The 27561-nt window shown below is 44.0% G+C and overlaps 1 long non-coding RNA gene across 1 annotated transcript in view; it reads left to right on the forward strand.

Moving 5' to 3' along the window:
* The first annotated feature begins 2861 nt into the window (after window positions 1-2861).
* The window catches only part of LOC140844730 (uncharacterized), a 30784-nt gene continuing 6084 nt past the window's right edge, over window positions 2862-27561 (forward strand). The window contains exon 1 of the long non-coding RNA XR_012123211.1: window positions 2862-3137. This is a non-coding gene — a long non-coding RNA (uncharacterized lncRNA). The remainder of the gene's footprint in view (window positions 3138-27561) is intronic.

Raw genomic sequence — 27561 nt, forward strand, 5'->3', positions numbered from 1 at the left:
TGCACTGGTCTCTGTCCTTTTTCAAATGACATAAACATTTTGAATTTGATATTGATTGTCAGATACACAACATCACTGTTTTTTACATTTTAAATATTCCAAGGAGTACCCTTCAAGGCTGCCAGAATGTTACGGTGCCTTCTGGAAGACCTCCTGACATAATTATCAGTGAACCATCCCTCCCTTCTTGTAAACATAAGAGGTGGAAAAAAATTAACAAGAAATCTCATTTTAACTTTTATATCAGAAATTGCCAGTGAAATGCAGCACACATGACTATTGAGGTGCACTGAAATCCAGAAATGCTTCCAGGCATGATGTGAGGGCTCCTGGGGCCTCAAGAAACATTTTACCTATGCTACTGTCCTGTGGAGGTCAAATGAAAATTGCCCTAGCAAACAGCAGCTTGGTCCTTAGAAACTCGGAGGCACCTTAGAGCCATCCTGTGTTCAATTCCATTTTGCATTCAAATGCTGAGCTGAAATCCCAAAGTCACTTTTTAAAAACCTGTTCAACTTCACCTGGGAACATTTGGTAAGGCCAAGAGAAGCTTTGAAACCAGGTACAATGGAGGAATTTAAGCAAAAAGGAGTCTTTAAGATGCTTTTCCTTCCCTTTCTTCCCTCCATGCATTAGCCCCTAATCCTACAAATGACATAGTAATACACCCACAGTCCAATCTTCAAATGATGTAGTGCGATATATTAATATTTTTAGTTCATTTGAATGTTGGGAAGTGATGTGAGAACAAAATGTGGGCATGGTTGGTTGAGCATCCATGGGAACACACACAGACCCTGCTTACTCCCATCTTCCTGTGGAAGACTTGGTTGCACAGTGCCCAGACACCTCCATCCGCAGGGTGGAGGGTGTTCACTCTGTCTTCCTGTCGACTTCCCCTCACGCTCGAGGGCAGCAGCTGGGATGTGGGGGGTCTTCACTTGGAAGCTGTTTTGATCATACCATCTCAAACACTTTTCAATCTTCCAAATTCTTAAGCTCATTATATGTGATACCCCTTAGCGGACTTGTTTGGAAACTAAACAGACTTTTACCAGTCATAGTTTGTCTTTTTAAAGCAAATTAATAGAGCCGACTAATTCAGACTCTGAGCTAACACGTCTCCTTCTGACACTCTCAGCGCCAACACCAAACACATTTAAAGACCTTCGCTGATTCGTTTGTGCATTTGGGAATAACATGTCTCACTGGGCGCTTGTTCTGTGTCGGGCAGATGGTGAGCAACAAGCCCCTCACAAAAGGATCCTGGCTCCCAAGCCCACGGGTTGTTTTGAATCAGCCTTCATGTAATAACCAAATAAATACAGAATTACACTTTGAAGAGCACAATGAATGACAGTTAAATGCTGCCATTTGGCAGCTAATATTTGTAGCAGAGTGGACGGGAATCTTGTTTCAGTGGTTTGCTTGCTAACAACTTTGGGCAAGTAACTGTCTGGGCTTATGCTTTGTAGTTTGGGAAGTGAGGATGAGGTAATCCTTTCTTGGGAGGCCATGGTGAGAATTAAATGCCAGGATGTGTGTGGATCCTTTAGCCCACCTCAGCACATGTTAGCTGACCCGTTGCTGGGTGTTGTTCATAGTTTAGATACAGACTGTATCACAAAACAGGTTAATAAGCTTGAAATGATGGTTAATGTCTGTGATCTGTTCATGTGTCATGGATGCTGGTGAGTTACTAGTCCTCAAGCACAGGGCACTTTCTCTGAATGGGTTTCAAACACTCCATGGTCGTGTTCAGTTGTTATTTTGCATTAATTTGTGAAAAAAGCATTTAATTAGCAAGCATAAACTACTGGCCAGGACTTGTTGAACTGGTGATAGTCTTATAACTTAATGCCTACAAATAAGTTTAGGTTACAAGTTTTATTGTTAAAGGAATCTTGAGTTTATTTTAAGGCATAAAACAGAAAAACCATATGAAAGATGTACACAACTAATTATAAAATTTTAAGTAACTGCTCCAAACAACGCTGGCTGACACTGTTAGCTTCCTCCACAACAGCCATTTTTCTGCACTTTCCAACCCATGGAGCTGAAAATGCTGATGCCAGCATTCCCAGCATGCTTTGCTTTCAGGGGTGAGCATATGGCTCAGGGTTGGTCAGCAGGAGCTTTGAGGAAATGTCCTGGAGCTTTCTAAAGTCCTGTTCCTCCCTGATAAGAGAGAAGACTGAACATCGACTTCCTGTTGTTGCTTCCTGCTTTGTGTACGTTTACGTAGAGACCTAGGGCTTGTGACGGCTGTAAACCTTTCCCAACTGTGAGAGGAGGAGCTTTGCCCAATTATGAGGATGGTAGAGGGGAAAGAAGGAAAGCGATGGTGCTTAGTGATGAAACTGAACCTTTTTTTTTTCTTCTAGTGGGGAATTTTCTTAAAATAGTACTTTATTTTTTTCCAGCTTTATTTAGGTATAATTGACAAAATTACAAGGCATTTAAGGTATACAATGTGCTGATTTGTTACATGTTTACGCTGGGAAAAGATTCCCCCTACTGAATTAATAACACATTCAAATTTACTTTTTTTCTTGGTGAGAACATTTAAGTCCTACCCTCTTAGCAAATTTCAATTATACAATACAGTCTTAATCAAATCTAGTCACCAGGTTGTATATTAGATTCTCAGACCTCCTTTATCTGGAAGTTTGTACCCTTTTACCTACTTCTCCCTATTTCTCCCACCTCCAGCCCCAGCTCCTGGCAACCATTTTTCTGCTCTCCATTCTATGAGTTTGGCTTTGTTTTTTTTTTTTTTTTTTAAGATTTCACATATAAGTGACACCATGCACATTTTTCTGTTTGGTTTAGTTCACTTAGAATAGTAGCCTCCAGGTTTATCCATGTTGACATCAATGATAGGATTTCCTTCTTTTTAAAGGCTGGGTAGTATTCCTTCACACACACACACACAGCAGTCCCCCCCTCATCCACGGTTTTATTTTTCTTGGTTTCAGTTACCCTCAGCGTGCTGCGGCCCAGAAGCCAATGAGCCTCCTCCTGCATATCCTCAGAAGGTCAGTAGCAGCCCAGCTCTGTGTCACGGTGGCTGCTGTCATTCACCTCATTTCATCTCGTCACGTGGGCACTTTGCATCTCGCATCGTCACAAGAAGGGTGAGTACAGTACAGTAAGATATTTTGAGAGAGACCATGTTCATATAACTTTTATTATAGTATATTGTTATAATTGTTCTATTAGTTATTGTTAATCACTTAATTTATAAAGTAAACTTTATCATAGGTATATATGTATAAAAGTAAACAGCAGACACAGGCTTCGGTGCTGTCTGTGGGGATGTTAGAAAGTATCCCCTGTGGACAAGGGTTAACTTCTGTACTACACTGTCTTTAGCCATTCGTCCACTGGTGGACGCTGAGGTTGTTTCCATACCTTGGCCATTGTGAATAGTGCTGCAGTGAACATGAGAGCACACACATCTCTTTGAGACAGTGATTTGTTTCCTTTGGGTGTATGCCCAAAAGTGGGATTGCTGGCTAGTATGGTAGTTCTAGTTTTAATTTCATGAGGTAACTCCACACTGTTTTCCACGATGGCTCTGTCAGTTCGCATTCCCACCAGCAGTGTACAAGGGTGCCTTTTTCTCCACATCCTTGTCTGCACTTGCTATTGTCTTTTCGATAATGACATCCTTAAGAGCCATGAGGTGGCATCTCAGTGTGGTTTTGATTTGCATTTGCCTAGTGATTAGTGCCATTCACCACATGCAGCTGATTAGATTTAAACCTTAATTATCTTTCAAGGATATTTGGAAGCTCAGGACTGGATTAGTGATTTTTCAAGTTTTTTTTTTTAAACTATATTGTCTTAGAATGAAATGTGATGTCAGATTAAAATAAAGATGATTGAGTTGAACCAGGGTGAGGGGCCCTGGTGCCAGGCCCTTTGGCCTCACCTTTGACCCCAACGCTCTGAGCTGATGGAGGGGCCGTAAGGCTCCTGCAGAGGACAGTTTGGAAGCCACTGGACTAGCTGATGTATTCTCAAGACACTTCATCTCCCGTGTGTTAGTCCACCCATCAATCCAACAGGTGTTAATGGAACACTCAGTATGTGTGAGGCCAGTGTTGGGAAGGCAGCTTGATTATATAACACGTACGTCAGGACCTGAAGGAAGGGCAGGAATTATGCTGGTGAAGTATGTAGAGCCTCAGGGTGAGAGCTGGCCCCTCTGAGGAACTGAAAATCGAGTCAGGCTGGAGGATCAGTGTGCCGGGTCGGGATCAGCATGCACTGCTCTGTGACCCTGCAAGTTGACTCCTAGGTGCCAACCTTCAAAATAAAACGGCTGGTTATTTAACCTGCAAACATGGGTTGGTTCAGGAATAGCAGAAGAATTGTCATTTGGGACGTGAAAACTGTGGCGAGCCGCAGACAAGTCTGAAGAGCAAAGGGGAGGGGTTGCCTTGATAGAGGGGAGGAGGCGGCTGGGAGCTGTGGTTGTGAATGAGTTCATGGGAGGAAAGTGAGAGTTGAGGTTGTGGGGGCTTCTCACTGGGTTGTTGGGGGACAAGGAGAGACTTCCTTCTCCCTTCTGGGGCACCTCACATAACCTGCGAGTATCCGTGAGCAACAACCCGCCCTTCATTGCGTCCTGACTGTGCTTTGAATTAGGTTTCCTTTATTCCTTTTCACACAGGTAAATGCACAAGAGCAATGCAAGCATGTGTTAAAGAGAAAAACTCTTGTACAAGAATGTTTATAGCAACGTTATTCATAATGGTTCCCAGTCCACTACTGGGGAAAACCACTAAAAAATAAAAAGGAAAGAGGCACTGAAATATGCAGCGACATGTCTGAATCTTGCAGGCATAAATCTTGAGCCAAAAATCAGGTCCTGCGGAGGATGGATGCATGAGTCCATTTATGTGAGATTCCACTTCAGGCCAAACCAATTTATGGTGCTAGAATCCAAACAGCACTTGCCTGTGGATGTAGGGAGTGGGGCTTGACTGGACAGGGCCTAGAAGGGCATTTCTGGGGTTATGGAAATAGTCTATATCTTGCTTTGAGTGATGGTAACAAGAGAGTATACATTTGTTATAACTCATCAGAATGCACACTGAAAATTCACACATTTTACTGCATATAAATTAAAAAATATATATGTAAACAATAAGATCACTAGGAAAGAGTACCAGAGTGAAAGTGGGTGGACTTCAGATGGGGAGGTGAGCAGGGACCTGAAGACTTCCGGCTGGAGGACTGGGTTGTTGTGCGCCAGGACAGGAAGAAAGTGGAAGTCACGTGCTGGTGGGGCGGGATCGCGCCATGGGGATTCAAGTGGAGATGAACTTCAGTTAGTGCATTCTACACCTCACCTCAGCTAATAGATTGAATCAGCGGTTCCATGACTCTGTAATGTAGGTTTTTGCTCAGATGAATTTCCATGCTAGTTATTAAAATTTTCTAATCCACAGACTAAAATTTAACCCACAGTCACATTCCCAGAATGCTGTGTGGCTGTAGAGACCAGTAAACAAGAAATTGTTGTCACCTTTTAGTTGGCTTATTTGCAAACCTCCAAATTGCTAAAGAGGCTGTTCACAAAACTGAAATCCCTTTATTATTAAACTAGTCCATGTGGAAATACACCATGGACAAATGATCTTTTAATAAGGTGATTTTCTACTTTCCTAAGTCAAAAGGCCCTTTAACAGTTTGAAATTCTGATGTTGTGGTTTCCTTACATTGGAGCCAAGCAACTCTTATAATTTTTTCAGAAATATGGCTTGATGGGGGAATTTCAGCTTGACTCAATGCATATTACATGGTGTTTCTTGCATTGAGATGACTGGAAATCCCTTAAGGACAGAATAATAAACATATAAAGTAGTCCTTAGATCAAGCTTAATTTTAGGCAGACAGACCTACTCCGACACACACACACACACACACACACACACATTCTGTGGAGGAGCAGAGTTTTAAAACCAATGAATGAGACTAGGGTTTCTCAAGCTCTGTGCTGTTCACATTTCGGTCTGGATTATTCCTTGTGGGGCTGTCCTGTGCTGTGTAGGATGTTTGGCAGCATCCCTGACCTCTACCCACTAGAAGCCAGTAGTACCTTCCAATTATGACAACCAAAAATGTCTCCAGATATTGTCATCCATGGTTGGGGGGACAAAATCATCCATGGTTGAGATCCAGTGAATTAGACAATCTTGTATTCCTTTTCATTTTTTCGTCTGTCCATACATTCTTTCACCTATTCAGTTCCTTCCTTCTGTTCATACTACAGATTGTCACTGGGCATCTGTTGTGGGTGGTGTAGGTGGTGTGCTCAAACACCTCCTCACAACCTCCTGGTGTTTCATGATAGGTTTGGGGGTGTGCAGCCAACAATGTACTACTAATTCAAAGTACTAAATTCTGTAAATGTCTTGCTTTTTTTGTGATTTAAAATCATGCAAGGTTTTCTTTGTAATAAGTTGACTTGTACTCAACAGTCCAATAAAAATAGCTGGCCAAGGGTTAATTGATTTGTCCAAATTATCTACTTTTATCAACACAACAATCCAATGAGGTAGGAACTTTTTAAATTACCATTTTAGGTGGAGAAACCAAGTCCTAGAGAGTTTAGTTTTCCACGGTCCCACAGTTTTTAAGACATGGAACCAGAGCTCCTGTTCACAATCACCATCCAGCCACCCATCCATCATTAATTCATTAGACCTTCATTAGTTCATTGGGCAAGTATTCACTAAATGTCTATTGTGTGCAGTAAGCTCTTCCCTTACAGCTTTCTAAGCTTGCGTTGTGAAAGGAAGAAGAGATGTGCCATGACCGCAGATGGGGCGGGATTTCTTCACAATCCGGGACACCGTGAGCTTCCTCGGGGATGCTGTGTCTGTGTCTCTAACCGTACTGGGTGCAGGGAAGCTCTCTTCTGAGTCTCAGTTCAAAAGGCAAAAAACAAGAGTTGGCTCTGAGCTTTGTGCTTGGGAGTGACGCTCCCCGCAGGGCAGGGGAATATTGGGCCTCTGCTGCTGTCTTTTCACTTTCCCCACTGGGCTGCTCCCGGCTGCTGACCTTGGGCCGCGTGAGAAGAGCAGTGGATATGAAGGCACTTTCAGAGAGACAGCCGAGCCCCCTGTGCTGAGTCACGCTTCCCGTGGTGGAGAGGCGAAGAGTGTGTGGAAATTACTCTGCAGATGATGTGACTGAGAAAGACTGGACAGTGGCCTCCCTAAGGTCAGTGGGACGTCAGCACTACTAAAAGAAGCAGAAGGTGGGCTCATGTGGCTGGGAGGACAGGCCGCACATTTCCTGGAACATTGAGCACACTCAATGCCTAGGAACCCATTATCATTCCTACCGGGCCTTTGTCTCCATTGGCCATCCTGAGGCCAGCTGTATGCACAGAAGGCAAGGGGTCAGGAGCTGGCTTCAGAAGTGCCGCTTCACATAGCTCTGCTTGCTTACCACATGGACATGTCAGCACAGCTCCACTTACAGAGGACTCCTGAGTACTTGAGCTCTTAACTCAGCGGATCAAGTGCAGCTAGCTTTCCGTGCAGGATAATATTCATGTGGAAAGGCTTCCTGTCCTCAAATCAGGCATCCGGGGACATGACTCATAGGCTTTGTTCTCTGTATGAATTTTAAGGTGTGCTGCAGATGGATTAAACTTAATTCTCAAAAGCCCCAGATGCCACTTACGAGACATAATTGTGCAATAGAATACAAACTTCAGTGCAAACAGTTTTCAATGTGGAATTGTCTATTTTGGAGCTAGCGGATATGTCTGAAGCCCCACAGTTAAGTTGATGATCACTGTACAACTAGGGTGTTTGCCTTGCAGAGTCAGCCTTCATTGAAAGGCTCTGACTATTTTCTCCCCATAAAGGATAGGTGACCTCCATGCCCTTTGTCATCGTACTTCTCTTAAAGGCAATCACCACTCAACACAGGCAGGACCAATGACCAGCTGTTTTCTTCCAAGGAAAATGCATTCCCAGATCCATTGCTTCCAAGGCACCAAACAGCTTTTCCTTTAGCCCTTTTTTGTTCAGGTGCATACTTGACCAGCTTGTGTGGTCCTTCTGGGTGGAAACTGCATCTTTTATTCTTGTCCCACTCATCCAAGGTAGCCACTATCGGTTGAGCGGTTATCTTTGCACACTCCCCCCTGTGTCTCTCCCACCCCATCACGGAGTTGAGGTAGCTGAAGCTGCTGTGACCCTTTCCCAGCCCCTTCTGATCCCTTACCTGACTCCTTTATCTTCATTATTCCAAATGAATGTGCTTGTATCAAATCAATTTCCCAAGCTTTCCCAATTATGGGAATTGCTGCCATGCTTGTGAAAATGATCTTCAGTGGAGAGTGATTCAATAAACACCTGGCTGGGACTGCTGTGGCCCACGTTCTAATAGCTTTGGGTGAACTATTGATGCCCGTCTATTGTGCCTCAAAAAACTACACTGGGGAGGAGGTGGGTGGAGGGTGGAGAACGCAGAAGAGGCAGACACAATGTTCTGTGTGCTCAGGGCTGGGCCTGCAGCCCAGCAGGGCCTCTGGGTCAGCTCAAAGTGGGAAGGCTTCTATCTTTAGGGAGGGAGTAATAAAACAAATGAAGCCAGTTATTTCTGCTCCAGCCCCGACTGTCCTCCTTACACCCTACTCATCAGTTTAGCTACTGCCTAAGGATTGGCCCAAAAACTCATGCTGAGCAGTTTGCCCTCAAGGCATTTTGAAAGGTCCTCTTGGGCTTGCAGGGACCTTGCGAGTGCCAAGGACCAGGTTCAACAAAGCGGGAAATTTTGTCAGCACATTTGTACATCTAAATCTAGTTGTGACAGGAACTAACCCTAATCTCTAAGTTTCTGAGGACCTCAGAATTTTAATCTACACAGTGTACCTTTCATTTACTTGTATTAGAAACATCGATCTTGCTGCTCAAAGTGCTTTCTCAGACTGAAAGAACTAATCTCAGATCCCTCTGTGGCAAGGGAATGGATCTAGGGAAGCTGGCAGGAGGAAAGAGGCTTGCCGAGGTTTGCTTCCATCAGACTTTTGGGGTCTCTCCAGGTAATTGTGGCTGGCTGACTCTCTAAGGGACATGAGGATAGAGTAGGGGGATCTGGCAATCAAATGGGCCTTTGAACTCTGCCCCACTTGGCTTCTCGGAGCCTTGCACTCAAAGTGAGTCTATTTTTACCCTGCTCATTGAACGGAAGGTGCTGGGATCCACGGCTCTGGGTCTTGCCTTTGCTCCACAGAGCAAAGCATCTTTTTTTTTTTGGCTCTTACTTCCAGGAGAAAGTATTCTCCTTCCTGAAAGGTGATGGAAATAGACACACTGTGCATACTTGGATGGACTGCAAAAGATTCAGCAGTGTCCCTAGAGAACACTTGAGAGTAGAGGTGACTTCTGGAGAACCATTTTCTTCTTGTGAGGCAGCAAGCTCTAGCTTGTTCAGATAATCATATTCTTCAGGGAACTGACCTTCTGTCTCCAGCTTCATATTATTAATCTGTGCTAGTGTATTTACAAGAGTTCTGCTTCGCCAAAGTCGAGACATACCAACCCTTCACCGTACATAGAGCCTGGGGACCGCACATCAGCGGGACCTTGATGAGGGCTTCTGTCCTGTACTTCGTGTCCTCTGTGTCCTTACGAAACTCTCCTGCTGGACATTCCGTCTGTTTTCGACGCAGGTCTTTAACAGCTGTTAGTCAAAGGCCACTCTGCTTGCCTTATCTAAAGTGGCAAGGCTTTTCCCTATTTGGGTTCCTCTCTGGCAGCAATGCAGGCATTTTAAGCTCCTGTGGATGGTTCGGCATTTTCATAAGTATCCTGTTTTGTGGTTTCATAGACCGTGTAGATTGCAGAAGCTGCTTTTGGGCCATTTCCCCTTTGTTAACATATTGCATTTTGCTCCTCATGGAGAGGCCTTGGTGCTTGTCGCTGCACGGTCACCTCCTGTCCGGTGGTTGAGTCCAGGCTGCACATCCCCCTAACTCTCAGTGCCTCCTCTGTAAAAGGAGGTGGCCCTCCCAGCCCTTGCAGACCTCGAGTTCTAAGATTTGCTTTCAGTTTGTTGTCCAAAATGTCCAGAAATTCCCAGCACATTGCCAGGTGATACACAAGTACTTTAAAAGAATTGGTTTCAACAGACGTATTTTCCGAATGTATTTGCATTTTAGCTGTTAGGTGATTTTCCTTTAGGATGCAGCAGTCCTCACATTTTACACAAATACTTCACCCTTTGTGCTTTGTGCCATTACCCATCCTTTCAGAATGTCCTTAGAGCACTGATAACATTTTTATTATATAAAAAGCTTAGAAAAGTCAGTGTGAAAAGTCCTAAAATTCAATGGAGTAGTGGGGAAAGGACATAGACGATATACGTAAGAAACAGAAATGACTAAAAAAATGGGAAAAAGTTCTAATTCATCAGTAAGGGAATGCTAAGTACAAGTAAAACAATGAAATGCCACTTCTCTCTCTCTCTCTGTTTCTGTCTTCTCTCTACCAGAAGGGTCACTCTCTAAAATTGTAATCAAGGGAAAAATTCAAGGGATTTCCAACTTTTCCCTTTTGTCAGTAAAATAATGGACCTCCATACCCCTACAGGTCCCCCGCCCTTGGTGAGGAGAGAGTCATGTGGGGTGGGTGAGAAGGGTCAGACCCAGCTGGCAATGGGACGGCTCCCAGATGGGGATTGTTTTTTCTGTTTTCCTATTTTTTAAACTTAAAATATGTATGTATTTTTCTGTACATGTTTGACATTTTTCTGTGTATGTTTGATATTTTGCTCTGAAAATAGCAAAGTGTAAAGTGCTATGGTGACATCGCAGGCACTTTGATGTGTGTCCTGTCCTGCAGAGGGTGGGAAATCTCCACCAAGGAAGGGCAATGGTTAGATGGGGCACAGAGGGGGAAGGTGGGGTTTCAGGAATCTTCCTGTAAAGTTAGGTTTGGTTGGTGACTGTCCAGATTGAGCAGAAAAGATTAATTAGCCCAATTAGAGAATGAGGATGGGAAGGAAGTACTAGGCTACCCTTTGGCCTCTAAAAGAATAAAGCCATCCTAGGGCCCTTTCTGCCAGGAGGCGTGCGGATTGTACAATGTCTCACGTGCCTAATGGGTGAGGTGGGGTCTCTGCCTGCCCATGTCTTACAATTCTCTGAAGCAAAGGACAGACTGAGGGGAGTTGGGAAGCCTACCCCCAGGGAGGCCAGAGGCTGACTTTGGTGGCTGAGGAGCCAGACAGGGCCCAGGAAACAGAAAAGGGACTGTGCCAAAGGTAATTTCGTTTCCCTCCCAGGCTTGGCCCAGCGTGTGTGCGCATATGTGTGTGTAGGGTAAATACACTTTAAAAACAAAACTGGAAGCCTGCTAGCTCCTGTTTTTTAACCTGTTATTTCTTTAAATTTAACATCCTTTCAGGAACATTTTCCCTTCATTAAACATAGTTTTTAAAGTCTTTGTGCAAATGTTTCTTCCCCAGAGAGACCAGTCAGCACCTGTATTAAAGAGAAACCCGTCACTTACAGGGCACCTTTCCTCCTTCGTTCATCCCTAGCACTAACCACTACCAAATATGTGAATACACACGTGGATTCCACTACACTGCAAACTGGGAAGCCCAGGTCCTCTCTTTTGTTCATACCTGTCTTCTCAGGGCCAAAACTTCAGACAGGCACAGAAATGAGACTCAGTGAGTATATATTGAATAAATGAATGAATGAATGAATGCTCTGAGAGAGACTATCAAAATGGTCACTTTCTAAAATTGTCACTTTCTAAAAAATCATATGTTTATGGCTGGACATTCAAGGGATTTCCAACTTTTCACTTCTGTCAGTAAAACTCCAACGATCATCTCTATACATAAACATTCATCAGTTTTACTGAGGGTTTCCTTTGGCTAGACCACTGGCTGTGGCCTTCTGGGTAAGTGTGTGAAGGGTCCTTGCAAAGGAGCTGTCACTTAGGGCAGAGACCCCACCTCCTTCGTTTGGTGTTCCCATTGTCTATCAAGGGTCTGGAATAAGTCACAATATCTCAGGGGCTCAAGAAATGTTTGGTGAAGGATAACTAAGCAGCCAGGGCACCCAGAGGAGACTCTGCAGCCATGGGACTAGGGCCTGTCCCATGGGCCTCCAGGAGCCCCAGGCCCAAGGCCGCCTGTCACCATATGCCCTGCACCTAGTGGCCAGGGGTCTCCTTGCCCTTGGAGGCCTGTGGGTGGACAGCTACCACACGAGTTATTGTGGCCACCAAGACCTGCCAGGGAGCTCGGGCAGCTTAATGGAATGGGCTTTTTGCCCTAGGAAGCATTTTGTGGGTTCCAAGGATCAGAGGGGACCTTAGTGAAGAAGTGGGATTTCATAGTCTTAACTGAAGAGGGGACAAATGCCTTCCAGTGCTTTCTGGGTTGGAACCGACCATGTTTGGAGCAAGCCCACCGAAGCATCCTGGGAGAGGCCCTCGGGGCGCTGGCAGGGAGGCCGGACGTGGGCTAATTGGTTGTGCGTGTATTTGGTGGGAGCTGAAATCTTTGAACACTGGCTGGAAACCGGGCTGGCCAGGTGGCACTCGCTCCCTGGCCCGGGAACCTGGGCCACCATGCAGGAGAAAGCCAGCTTTCCTCCCCACATTACTCTGCTCTTCTCAAAGTCCTGTCGTCATTTTTTTCCTCCTGTCGCTAACACATTGCTTGCCGTGGATTTGGGGTCTGTTTGAATGAGAGTCGGTGCCTTTCTGTGGGTGCCTTTTCCCATTTCCATGGGTAGCAAAATGGGAAAAAGTGTGTAAGGAAGGACCATCCACTGAGGAGCCGTGAGGCTGACCAGGACATTAGTGCTTCTGTAGACTGGGCAGCTCCCAGGTCTCATTCCCTGTAATAAGTTCATAGTTTGAGAATCACAGATGAGTCTAGAAGTTCTTGTGCTCTCGGGGGTCAGGTCCTCCTGGGGACTCCTTTAGGCCATTCCTGCATTGCTGTGGCTGCTGGTCCAAGATGCTTCCCACAGCCACTTGTCAGCATTTCACCTGGCAGACAGGCCTCCCCAGCCCAGGAGGAAAGTGACTGGGCCCCAAGGCTGGCCTTTCTCTTTTCACCTTTCAGTGGTTGCCATTTGGACTGGGATACGGGTATTTTGTTTCTTGCTGGTTTGGGTGTATTTTAAATCTGAGGTGCTTTTGCAAAAGTGGACAGGGTTTGCCTTCTCCCTGCTCAGCAGGTCTGGCAGACAAGAAGCTGGTGGACAGGAGGGGAGCTGCAGCCAGAAGCTGTATGTATCACTTTCAGAAGGGTGAGCTGCTCCTGGCCCCAAGGGAAGGACATTAATGGTAATGGGAAGGGATTTGCTCCTGCTAGGAGCTTTTAGACCTTTGTCAGGGTCTGATGAGGGGCCTAACTCTTTATTCTGTGTATATGTGTACAGAACAAGACGAAAGAATGCTCTGGTAAGCCACCCACAGCAGAGCGTCATGGACCCCTAGTGTCCGCCACGTGCTTCACTTGCTATTCATCTTGTTTCCGTTTCCTCTTCTAATTGATAGCAACAGTCGTGCCAGGCCCAGAGCCCGGGTAATCCAAAGGATGCCTGCTACTTGGCTTCTGAATCCCATTTGGGACTGGACACATTTGGGATTGAGGCTCCTGAATCCTGTCTGAGACTGGACAAGTTTGGGACTGAGGGTTGCCAATCAGTGCACAGCTTGGCAGCTTGACCTTGAAGGGAGTCCTTGCAGTGGGAGACTGTTCCTAAAGCCCTGCTTACAAACTTGACTGCACTAGGATGGCCAGATGCCATTCAGGACGCCCAGTCAAATCTGATGATAGATAAACAATGAATAACTCACAGTATATTTCATCCAATATTTGTGACATATTTATATGAAAAATATTATTTATCTAAAAATAAATATTTATCTGAAATAATTATCTGAAATTCTAATTTAACCAGCCCTCCTCTATTTTATTTGCTTAATCTGGCAATTGTAGGCTTAATCCTGGAAGCATCTGGTAGTTTCAGAAAATACTGATGGATGGGGCCTACTTCTGAAAATTCGAATTTAGTTGGCTTTGATTGAGTCTGAATATTGGAGATTTTAACAGCTTCTCTGCTGATTTAATATGCAGAAAGGGTTGACACCACTAGGCTCAGACAGTAACTTCTAAATTGTTGCCAACTTTGCAGAGCTTCCTATGCTTTTCATCTTAATGATCTGGACTCCTCTAATGATTTGCTTTGCTTAATCTGATGCAGTGAGCTTCAGCATCTCAGCTGTCCCCGGGGTGTGGATCCTGGTTGATGCCCGGTCCTCAACATTATCCATCAGACAGCTCCTAAGTACAGAGAAGCATGAGCTGTATTCAAAAACATCAAAAGCAATTAGGCACAAAAAAGGAAACATTTTTAAGCTCTCATGATTTAATCTTAAAAATTCCTGTGCATTTTGCATTTTCCTCTAAATTGCACATGTGTATGTCTTCCTATGAAGGGAAGGAATGGTTTTTCCTCTACAATGTTCACCTAAAATTGACTATAAAGAAAGATAAACTCTCTTTATCCCACAATATCACGGCTTCCTGATACTGCGCACTCTCTTACAGGAGGCGCATGCTGAGTTACGCTCCTGTCTGCCATGCAGTTTGGTTCTATGTCAAAGGTAATGACAGTTCACGACCTTTCCTCACTTGGAGAAATACGGAGCTTGGTGTTAGGCCCTAGGGGAGCTTGCCAATCACCCAAGTCTCCTTCTGGCTCTGGAACAGAGAAGTTGAATAGAGACAAGCTTAAAAGTGGCCCCAAACTTTGAAACATCCTGACTCTCCATCTATAAGAGGCAAGGTGCATAAATCATGGCATTTCACTGCCGAATTCTGTGAAAGTAGGAAAATGAGTGAGTTACATTTTTGCTGTTGATCTGGAAGGATGCTCATTCTCTGTAGTTGGTGAAGAAAACAGGTAATAGAATAAGATAGCCAGAAAAATACACAAAGAGATGGGTTTGAATGGGTTGGGGATAGAGGGAGACTTACATTTACTAGACCCAGATTTCCTAGATGCTTTGGAGCACCATCTATGTCACCTGGGAGCTGACTGAGATGCAGAATCCCAGGCTTTAACTCAGACCTCCTCTTGGAATCTGTTGTTTAACAAGATCCTCAGGTGTTTCAAATACACATTCAATTTTGAGAAGCACTGCTTTACACAACTCCACGTTGATAAAAATGTTATAACGATGTAACACTCTTGCAGCACATGAATGAGATTTAAGATTTTTTTTGACAATGTGTAAGATTATCTACATAATATTTGTTGTAACTGGTATTTTAATCTAAGCATATTTATACCATTTGCACTATCTCTCTGCAGAGCCCTGGAAGTCAGGTTGGACCCGACGGAGCAGGTTGCATGCGCTCTGAGTCCAGTAGTTTCCCTGACCCACATTGGTCCCATGCTGGAGTGGACTGTGCTCTGTGTCTGCCAGTCCTTGTCAGTCTGCCCCAGAGAATCAGGACTGAGTGTGGCTGCAGATGTGTGCCTGTCTTCTGGGGCTGTGGTGGCTGTGTATTAGGGCTCAGATACTGGCCTGGAGAGCAGTCAGCCTTTCCGAGAGCTGACTATATTTGCAGTGGTAGAAAAGCTTTGCAGGGCTTGGTCTGGTCTCTTAGGAAACTGGCTAGACCAGGAAAATGCAAATGCTATGGTTTATTGAATTATAAATAATGTTGAACAGATCCCTTCTTCTAGAAGTTTCCAAAGCAGCCTTTCATAGCCTGCTCAGTGCCTTGGGGGGAATTTTCAGTGGAGGATGAAGCAAGGTTCTGCTGGTCTTGCTGACAGGAGAAACAGTTCTCGTCTGACTTGCAGACTGGCGGCGGCCCCACAGGATTCTCTCCCTGGGCATTTCAGTGTCCTAATAAGCCATCCTTTGGGAGAGGTAGAAAATGCTGTTGGTAAGGCCACAGTGTGGGACCAGAAAATCTGTAAGCTGGAATCTCTGGCACGAACTTCACTTTTAAAGAAAGAAAAGGGGTCTCCAAGGAGAATAATGGACTATTATAAAAGGAACCCAGGGCTGTAGCCTTTGAGTTGAGAATGGACTCCAGGCTTAGCCCAATAGCCCACGTGACTCCCTGGTCAGTGAGAAGTGATCCTAAGGGAGATGCTGGGGTTTAATGGAGTTCTGCTGGCTCCCCGTGTTAAAGTCAGCCCAAGGCTAATTAGCAGAAGGAAGGGTGAGATCTGCACCTCTGCTGGGAGAGAAACAGTGGCCCCGGATGACCTAAGCGGGCTGTTCCTGCTCGTCTGACAAAGATGAATGGGGGACAAGTTCTGCTTTTGATGAGACCCAATGAGATGATGTCTGGATTTAACCAAAGGTCATAGGCAAACACTCGAGTCTTGCCAGAAACCAGTGTGCAAACACAACTGCAAAAGCAGCACAGATCCTAGGAATGACCGGTCTGCTCCTGGGATCTGTGGAAAACCAAATGGACCCCTGCATTGAGAGCCACTGGTCTCTCTGCTTCTGCAGGGTTTATTTTTATCCCATGGTTTATTATCTGAATCATCTTCAGTTAAACCCAAATGGTCTTTTCATATCAGAAAGTTGTGTTTCTCCCCTCCAACCCCAGCAAAGTAAAGGTCTGTTTTCCTCTGATTTATTGTCTGGCAACAAGCCATGCTTTCTAAAGTGTGAAAAGAGAACTAATGGATGTAATCTTGCCCTTGTGTGAATCAAGGGTCTGTGCAGGGCAAAGAGGCACCGAATGGAGACAGTGTCACGGGGGTGTCTTCAGCTCGTGTCCCACTTGAGGGTCCGATGGGGTTTTGTTTGGAGATCAAGTTGCTGGGCTATACCTGGAAGAGACTGAAAATTAAATCAACTCTGCTGTCCTCTGCTGCAGATGAGTTCCCCAGGCTCCAGCCTGGCCCTCGGCCCTGAGCACCCAGCCCTTCTTTGACGCTCTCTCCCCCCGATCTGGCCACCTCTGTCCGAAAGGTTTGTGTTATCCTCATAGTACTTGGCTCCCAACAAGTATTGATCACAACAGGGAGTCCCATTTAAAGAAAAAGTAGTCCTGCAGAAAAAATCCGAAGAGGTAAATTTAATCTGTGCCTGGTAAGAGGATCCCTCCAGCTGAGTGTGATGAGACCAGTGAGGTGACGTGGGGGCCGAGGAATGACAGGGTCCCTCTGGGATCCCCTCTGGTCCTTTCTCACGTGTGATATCTCTGCTTGGATTTCACCCGTTCCCCCTCCACCTCAGCGCCCAGTGAGAACGCTGCCCACACTCGGCCTGACAATTCCGTGGCTTGGCAGGTTCATAGTTCCCAGACGGGGAGCCGGCCTGCCTGGGTTCCGGCCTCTGCTTTTCCGTTTGTAGCTATGTATTCCTGGGTAAGTTACTTCATGTTTTTCCATGTCTATGAAAAAGGGGCAATCTTTAGGTGAATTAGTACATGTAAAGTACTTAGAACTATGCCCGGCACATAGTAGGTGCTTGGTACATGTTTACTATTATTATTCACCTGACCTCCCTCCAATCTACTCTTTTATTTCAAAGTAAAACTCCTGAGCCATCCTATCTTCCTACTTTCCGCCTCCGCAATCCCAAGGTCTTCCTGCCTAAGCAGCGGTGCAGAAATGAGGATGACAAGAGGCAATGGACCCTCATGTAGCAATACTTCCTCTCCAGTACATCTGCATGTTAAGCTTCTATGCTTCCTTTAAAACCCAGGCATTGTTGCCTCCGTGACCTCTGTTCATCCTCCTTCCCTTTCCTGAGCCACATTTGCACATCTTCCTACGGCTGCACATACCACGCAGAGTCAACGTTATTTGCTTGTCTTTCTACCTGCACCATTCAATTATGGACTCCTATGAGGGCAGGGACTGTGTCTTATCCCTCTTTCCATCGTGACCATGGTATTTGGTATGCAGGAGGAGCTGAGTCAAGTTGCTTGGCTGCAACCAAATGAGACCTTTCATTACCTGGGGGAAGGCAGTGGTGTTATGAACCTTGGGGGCTACAGAGGATGGTGACGAGGAAGGGTACAGAGTTGTCTCATCACCAACCTGGAGGGGCACGTTGCATGGCATTGCTTCCTGCTGGAGGTAAAGACTCTCCAGCCTGCAGCAATTATGCTCTGAAGGGCTCCTTTCCTGGAACATGAGATTAATGAGTGCTATTGACAGTAAATATGATAATTATCTAATGACATTCATAAGTGTCTGAAATGCTTGGCACAGGGCCTGTGGCAGCCTGGGAGCCTTACTCCGTTTATCTCTTGAAATGAATGTGACTCATTTAAAAATAACAACAGACCAATCACCGCCAGCAAAAACCTGAAGTTGGATAAGCATTTACTCTGTTCTTTGGCCCCTCTGAGATTATATATTGAGTGACCCATTTTATACAAACTCCTCTCTCTGACTAAATTTGACTGGAGCTAGAGGGAATGGTGGGGCTAGAGGGAATGGAACTGCAGCTGTTAAGAGCTAGGCTTAGCTAAAATATACCCAGTGAAAACCTTGTGTGGAAGCTACTCTGTGGGGTCAGGAGATCTGCCGCCCTACCCAACCAGTCTTGTGTTGGGAGAAGGCCTTTCCCTGAGTGCAGCGCATGGGAGGGGCTGGAAAGAAGGTGGGGATGACCGGAGAGCATTGCTGGTCTTCCCACACACCAAGGTGCAGGCCGACAGAGGGCTCCCGGCGCTGGGAGAGGCAGACCCTGGATGAGATCAGGCCCATGGAGACACACTGCCTGTGCAGGGACCAGCTGGCAGTGGGGGTTGTGGACAGACAGGAAAGCCAGCTCTTGGAGGAGAGTGGACAGCATGCCTCTGTCCTCGGTACTCAGGCACGAAGTGCCACATTTGTATTTCTGAATCAAATTTAGCCTGGCTTAGGGCTCAGCCTTCTCCTTCAATAAGCTACAAAAAGCCAGGACATCCACAATCCTGAGCCCCGGAGGAAGATCCTCAGCTCTGTGGTGGCCTCCGAGCTACTCAGGAGACAGAGCAGAAAGTGCTCCCTTGGAAGATGGAGGATGGGAGAGACCAGATGATTTGCCCAAAGTCTCAGCAGATGAGAGACAGGCTTGCGCATGACATATCTGACCCAGGTCACTTGCCCTCCGTCCCCCCTCACGTGCCAGAACCATTCCCAGGACAGTGGTTCTCAGCAGGTCCGGGGAAGCATGGCCATGTGCCCACACAGCAACCGTGTAGTGCCAGCCTTGGGCTCATCAGTCCTAGGAAAGGTCACAAAAGCTGAAGTGAAAAGCTCCCTGTCTCCAAGTGTCGTGCTCAGAGTTCAGAAACCAAATAGGAAGCGAAACCACAGAACCATCTGTAAGTGAAAAAACAAAGAAATGAGGAAGCCAGGAGGAGGAAGCGTCGAGATGACCTCTGATCCGGGTACCAGCGACAGTTTTGTGGGGCCACGAGAGGATCCGTGATGAAGTCTTGGTTGTAGTAAGAACCCAAAGGTTATTTCAACAAGCGTTTATTGAACAACTCCTCCATGCCAAGCCCTCTGAAGGGTACTGGGATATAAAGATAAATTAGACCTCAAGTTCACTAGACCTGGAGTTCACTGCCTCATCCAGGGACTGCCTGACATGCCCAGTCCATTCAGGGCAGTAGATTCAACTACAGGCGTCTGTACAATGTACAGGGGCTTTAGAAACAAAGAGTGATTTCATAGCTCACGGGGTTGGTGGCCATGTAGCCCCCATATCAGTGGTCCTTTGAAATTTGCATCAGATTGATTCCAGCCCCTTAGCTCATATTAGGGGACATCCAGTACCTTCTCCAAAAGTTCTGTCTATTTCCAGAGTCTCATGGGCTCATGGTTTCTTCTGACTCAGGGAACCTGACAGATGTCAGACTTGCAAGACAACCTGTGTCTCATTTTCTGTAGCTTTTCTTTTTTCTACTCTCTGACCCAGGCATGGAACTCATCGTTTTTCTACAAAAATATTTCACACAAGCTGGGGTCACATTACAAAACAGTGGTAAACAGATGGACACTGAAGAACAGAAATGAGCTGTCACCAGTTGGAGTGGACATTGGCTGTAAACTCTCATGTGGCTCCTGGTAGCTACCCACTCAACATCCACTCTCCACACAAAGCAATTGTAGGTACAGTTGATTTTAATGAACGTCCGTAGACCTGGGTTTTACGTTTAAATGATTCTTTCCCTAATATTACCCAGTACTGTCTTAAAGGGCTTTCAGCCATCCTCTGTGGGAGTTCTTCATGGCCATCCTTTGCAGAAGGTTCTGGCTTTCCACTATGTTGCTTGATCATTTTATCAATTCATGCCCACTGTTTCCTTAAAAATCAGTTTTAATGAGGTATATATACAATACGATGTACCCATCTTAAGAATAAGAATGCAGTTTGATGGGTTTTAACAGAAGTATGAACCCATCTAACCAACCCAATCAAGATACAGACCGTAGCTATCATCCAAAAAGTCTGCCCATACCCGTCTGCAGTCGGCATGGTTCCTACCTGTCTCCAGGCTTTAGAAACTGATCCGCTTTAGGCCATTCTACTTGGGTTTGGCTTTTTTATACTGTACAAATTGGAACATACAGGATGTATTTTTTGGTGTCTATGGCTCTATTCATAAGGTTTAGTGTCATTGGACAAATGTGCTATGATTTGTACATTCACCTGCAAATGGACGTTTGAGTCTTTCTCCTTTTTGACTATTATAAATGATACTGTGAACGTATGTGCACAAGACTTTGTATGGAAATACATTTTTTCTCCTCTGAAATAGGTGCTTACCTAGAAATGGAATTATTGAGTTGTAGGGTGCATGTGTATTTAGCTTTATGAGAAATCAAACTGTTTTCCAAAGAGGCTGTACAATTTTTACATTCCCACAAGAAATGCACAGAGGTTCCAGTTACTCTTACAGCTCACCAAAATTTGGTTTTGCCAGTCTTCTTAATCGTAACCATTCTACTGGGTACGGAACTGTGGTATCTCATGATTATTTTAATTTGGTGAATGACATTGAGCATCTTTTCCATTTTCTTGGTGATTTGTATACATATTGTTTTGTGAAATATCTGATCAAATCTTCTGCCCATTTTGAAAACTGGGTCACTTGCCTTTTGATTATTATATGTAGAACTTCTTTATTTGCTTTTTAGTTATGGTAGCTTTCTTGAATTTTCTTTACACATAATCTTGTCACAATGTCATCTAAATTGTCAAATTTCTGTCATAAAGTTGAAAATAGTGGTATTTTATTATCTCTTATTATTATTTTAATACCTGTAAGAGTTTTTAGTGGTGTTCCCTTTTGTATTCCTGATTTTAGCAATTTGTATTTTCTCCGTTTTTTTTTTCTTTGATCAGTCTAACTATCTGCTACTTCAAATATAATCCCCAGAAACACTAGAATCATCTGGAAACTTATTAAAAATGAACATTCTTGGACTCCAGACCTGCTGAGCTAGGAACTGTGGGGTTAAATTCCAGCAATCTATGTTTTAACAAGTATTCCTGGTGATTCTAATACACACTTGGTTTAGAGAGCCAGTTCTTCAGGTAGAAGTTTATGAATTTCATTGACCTTAAAACATTTTCTTTGGTTTAATTGAATCTTCCTATCATTTGTCCATATTCTATTTCATTGATTTCTGCTCTGCTCTTTATTCTTTCTGTCTGTATCTGGTTTAGTTTGCTCATCTTTTAAAATTTTCTTAAGGTGTAAACTAGTTCATTTTTGATATCTGTTCCTTTCCAATGTGTGCACTTAAAAGCCATCAATTTCATTCTAAACACTGATTTAACTATATTCCATAATATTTGATAGGATTTATTTGCATTTTTATTTAATTCACAGTATTTTTTAAGCTTATATGATATATCTTCTTTGGCCCTGGTACTGTTTAATTTTCACATATTTTGAGATTCGTTCTCTAGAAATCTTATCTGTTGTTGGTTTCTAATCTAAGTCCTCTGTGGTCAGAAATATAATCTTTACGATTTCAGACCTTTTACATTTGTACAAAATTTTTTAATGGTTCAGCATATGGTCTACATTCGTGAATTTTCCTTAGGTAGTTGGAAAGAATGTGTATTCTGCCATGTTGGATGGAATGTTCTATAAATGTCAATTAAGTCAAGGTGCTTGATAAGATTGTGCTGACTTTCTGGTCACTTGTTCTTTCAATTACTGAGAGAGGAGTATTGAAATCTCCAACTATAATTGTGGATTTCTCTATTTCTCCTTTTACGGCAGCTTTTGTTTCATTTATATTAAATCTCTTTAATTAGGTGTATACACTGTTAGAATTGTTCCGTCTGCTTGACAAACTGATTTTGTTTATCACTATGAAACCACTCATGGTCCTGATAATATTCTTTTTTCCACAGCTATGTTCACTATTAATATCATCGCTCTAGCTTTCTTATTAGTGTTTTCATTATATATGTATTTCCATCCTTTTTCTTATCTATTCAATTACAGTTTAAGTGAATTTCTAGGCAGTAGATATATTTCGGTCTTGCTTTTTTAGCTGTTATAATAACCTATCACTTCATTTGAGCATTTAATTGTTCATATTCAATTTAATTATCAATATGGTTGTGTTGATATTTACGATCTTGCTATTTGTGTTACACTTGTCTAATTTGTCCTCTTTTCTCCGTTTTCCTACCTTTTTTTGATTATTGTTACTTTTTGTATTATATTTAGTCCAGTCCATTGGCTTATACTTCTTCATTTTATTTTAAAGTTTACCCTATGCTTTTTTAAAAGTCATAGTCTTCCTTCAAATGTGTACATCACTTCGCTTCGTGAAAGAGACTTCGAACAGTGTATTTCTGGTCTCCTCTTCCCAAGCTTTGTGCTCTTGTTGCCATGCGTTTTACTTCCACATAAGTTTAAACCAAAAGATATTTTTTGTTGGTTTGAGCAGTGAACTACTTTTTAAAGAACTTAAAAATGAGACAAATTCATTTATATTTAGCCATGTGTTTCCCATGTCTGGCTTTCCTCATTCCTTTGTATACTTCCAAATTTCTATCTGGTTTCAAAGGTCGTGGTTTTAACAGTGGGTCTTTGGGAAAGGTTGGTGGGAAGTTAGGTGAAAGATGGGAGTAACCAGTCCCTAGGCTTTTAGTGCTGTCTCACAGACTCTAGACTGCCTGGACGCAATGCAAGTTTTATGATCCATTGTGGATTATTGGCAATCATTCTGGCATCCGTGGAAAAATTTATTCCAAGAGCTTGAGGACACTCACTGTCTCTTGTAGTAATATAGAACCTGTCAAAGTGTGGGGCAATGGACCATCTGCATCAGACTCACCTGCAGAGCTGAATAAAGTTAGCAGATTCCTGGCTGCCAGTAGGACCAAGATCCTGCATTAACAAGTCCCACAATGGATTCTTGAGTCAGAAAAGTACCCTGACTTAAACAGCAAGAAGAAATTGGATATATAGGGTTTCCCTCTGGTATTTTCACTCTCACATACAAAAGGTATGTGAAATCTTGAGAATTCAAGCTGGAACGTGTCTGGCATTGGACATCAGGTGGAGGGTGCTAGATATGAAGTTAGTAAACAGATCTGTAACATGAAATGACAGAAAAAGTTTGTAGTGGAAATAGACTCTATCCTCAAGCTTCAAGAAAAAAGGCATTTTGGAGGTGGTGGTAATTATGTAAGAAATGATAGGAGGAGGGGACAAACTGCTGGTACTTTTAAATATTAGGATGATCTATATAAGAAATCAGCAATGCAAGTATCTTTCTTAATAAGACATAATCTCGTAAGATTACGAGGACTATACTTCTGGATTAGGCCATTGTCATTTCAGCTTTCCGCCTCTCCCGGTGAGACAGGATGAATTCTTAGGCTCCATGAGGTCCTCCTTGAGGTCAGCTCACAAGGTTAGAGTTTCATCTTCTTAAATTCTAGTTGTCTCCAATATTTATGGTCATTCTATCTGCTTGTCTAACAATGTATATAAGCACTTACTGTAAGTACTTATACAAAGGCAGAGAAAGATGCTCCACTGAAATGCTAGCGTGCTACTGCAAGAACATGTTGACTTTATGAAATGTAAAGAAAGAAGCTGTAGTTTTCACATTGCTTCATATTAAGTATTGATTTCTCTTTGGAATGCCTATGGGGATTTCACAAAGACAGAGACCATGTTTAGCACATGAAACAATAATTCATAGGCAGTTAAATAAGAGCACAAGCTTTGGTTAGCTTTCAGTATGCACAGGAATTTTAAGAGATATTGAAAAGAATAACTATAGTTACTCATTATTGAACATGTTCAATGTACTGTTTTAAGTGTTTTACATAGACTAATTCCTTTAAGCCTCCTAAAAGCCCTTCCTGGGGTAGGTACTATCATGATCCCACTTTATAGATGAGGAAGCTGAGGCCCAGAGGTCATTGCAGTTCACAAGCTGGTAGGAGCCAGAGCTGGGATTCAAATCCCAGCTATAGAGGGGTCTTTGTTATATCTGGCTATAGAAACTTGCACACCGTGGTGATGAACACACTAAGAATAAGAACAGGTAGGACCATTGAGAAGAGAGCGGAGCTAAAGGACTGAAAAGATGCTGCACGTAAAATATTTCTTTGCTATCAGGAAATTGCACAAGTAGCAGAGGTTTAAAGATATATAGAACAATGCATATCTTATATTCAAAATACAAAGCCTTCCAATGTAGCTGATCTTCAAGATTCCTTCCTGGAATCCTGCCATCTGATGATGCCAATAACCACATTGTGAGCCAGACTGAGTCCCTGAGCATCTGGCAGACATTATCCCCTGTGATCACTCACTGAAGACGCTTTACCTGTAGATATACAAGAATGTGTGGACAAACAGACAGTGTCAGCGTGGTTAAGACAATGGGGAACTATCTCAAAATAAAAATGAGAAATAAACCTGGCGACGTTTCTCAGATCTGGGGTCCCTTGAACTGTTTCTGACCATAGAAGAAATGAAGGGCTCACCAGGAAATCAGCATCTGGCTGGTTGAAAGCTTCTGAAGACTGCTGGCTCCTGGACCTGGGCTCACGGCCAGGTGGTGAAGGCTTCCTGGAGGGGAAAACTGGCCTTTGTTAACAGATTTTAATGAAATTTGGGAGAAGAGGAAATTACAGTTTGTAGTAAAATAAGTATTGCTCACTTTATTTAGGAAAAAACTACAGGCTCTTTAACTATGGTGGATTTGGACTATAAAAATATTTGCCAGCATTTATTGCCCTCAAACCAGGAAGGCTAGCTGGCGGAATGAAGCCCAAGGCCCACCGAGGCAATAAATGACTGGGGGAAGGCAGGCTGCTCGAAGGCCTTGTTTGGGCAGCTGGGGGAGGGGTCACATGGCCCGGGGGCCAGCCCGCCGCCTCCTCCAGCAGGATGAGAAGAGGGTCTCGCCCAGGGGCAGGCGGGGTGCGGCCCACAGTAAGGCCTGTGAGCCTGGCTTTCAGCTTGGGGTTTGAGAAAGGAAGTTGGGGTCCTATCAGTAAAAGGCCACGTCTCCAAAACAGTCCAGGATAATCACTAACAGGAGGCGATAGGCATTATAAGACACTGATGTGGGTGGTCACATACCATGGTGGCAACAGCAAAACACAGCTGTACATTCAAGGGTGATGGAAAGGTACATTCAGTACAGTTCAGCACGAGAGTAATTTGGGGAGGAAGGTGGTAAAAATTGTGGGGAGGCATCAAGATATTACAAACACCCATTAAAAGGCCAATACAAAATTGGAATGACAAATGAGAGGAAAGAAAGGAGAAGAATGGAGAGAGAGAAGCTCTAGGATGGAGGGGATGTGAGCGGTGTGGCCACAGCTATACATGCATGACTCCCACTGGGTATGTGGTATCTTTCTTGGAGACTTTTAAAAATGTATTTTTATAGCAGTAGGGATAATGTAATTCAAAGGCAGTGATACCCACAGTTCCTGAGGATTAAAGAGTAATGCCTTTACAAACACATTTTACTAAGGAGATCGGGGAATGGTGAGTAGAGGACATTTAATGTTAGGGAGGGACACTGTTTGCAGTTTCCTAATTGTCACCCTCAACAGCAGATGCAGTGTCCGGGACCAGCAGGGAGTTCGCACATGTCTGTACAAATGAATAAATGTTTGAGTGAGAAATATCTCAGCATTAATGCAGGGAGACACAAGAACATTTGAATATGTGCTTATTTTGTTTTAAAAATCTGCAAAGAAAAGGAGAATGAGAAAGCTTAAGTATGTTTGTGCAGTTTTAAAAATGAAAATGGAAAAGCTTGAGGATATAGAACTATCAGTGTAATAATTCAATAAAGAAAAACATTGAGTTTATTCAAAGCCAAAAAGCTAAATCATATGACTTTGAGGTTTATTATAATTTTGAATTTGAAGCTATTTCTAAAAACACTCAATCTCAAATAGTTCTGTTTCCATTCAAATTGGGTGTCTGGACTACATGTGCAGCATCAGAGACACCATCAGCTGCCCCGGCTCCTGCCCCAGCCCCTGCCCCAGCTGCCCAGTCCCAGCGATGCTAACCTGCTACCAGCGGGCTCAGGCCTGCCCAGCCTGCACCACTGAGAACCTGATTGGGACTGTGCTATTATTTCCTTTTTTAAGGGATGCAGGGGTTAGGGACAGTGGCTAGTAATTCAGAAACAGTCCCCTGTCCTGTGCCATGATGCCCGTGCTGCTCTAGGCCTCAAGCTCCCTACCTGCCCCCCACTGGGGAGGCTAGTCTGCACTGAGTCACTTCTTGTCTCTGTGATTTTGGTCCTATTCTACTTCAGCTCTGAAAATAGCCCTGGACTGCCCCCCTCCAACTGCCCCTGTGAGGCGCTTGCTTAAGTGAACCCAGCTTCCAGGGCTCTTCCCGTGACTTGTGTGGCCTCCCAGTGTTTAACTAGGACACATCCCAGAAGCCCTACAGCTCCCACCCCTGCCGCCCCAGAAGGAGCCAGGCCAGCTCAAAGGGTTTGTCATGGGCCACCGGCCTTTCTCTCCTAGTGGCTACTCCTGTCTCCCTCACTCAAGTCTGGAGTTCCCAGCATGCCTTGTAGCAGTGCTTGTGTGTAATTCTGGACCATCTTCTGATAGAAAATAAGGCATATTTTAATTCTTCAGGAATTTTCACTGAAAGAAAAAAATCTCAAGGATCTAGACTTATGGCTGTATAAACATCAGTATCAGTCAGGGTTCTCAGAGAAAAAGAACCAGTGGGAGAATATAAGTACATGTGTGTGTGTGTGTGTGTGTGTGTGTGTGTGTGTGTGTGTGTGTGTGTGTGTGTGCTCACAAGTCCAAGCTCTGTAGGGCAGGCCAAGAGAGGTATGGCTGAAACCCAGCTAATAAACCAGATAAAATACCATCATTTTCTCACATTCAACAGGGTGGCATGCAGGGAATAAGTGCAAAGGCAACTACTACAATCAGACATAAGAAATTTTTCAGAAAAAAAATGGTTCTTTGTTAAAAAAGAACATTCTAGAAAATATTCAGACCTCCCAATCTGGCTCACACT

Source organism: Manis javanica, chromosome 12, assembly GCF_040802235.1.
Source record: "Manis javanica isolate MJ-LG chromosome 12, MJ_LKY, whole genome shotgun sequence".
Taxonomy (NCBI): domain Eukaryota; kingdom Metazoa; phylum Chordata; class Mammalia; order Pholidota; family Manidae; genus Manis; species Manis javanica.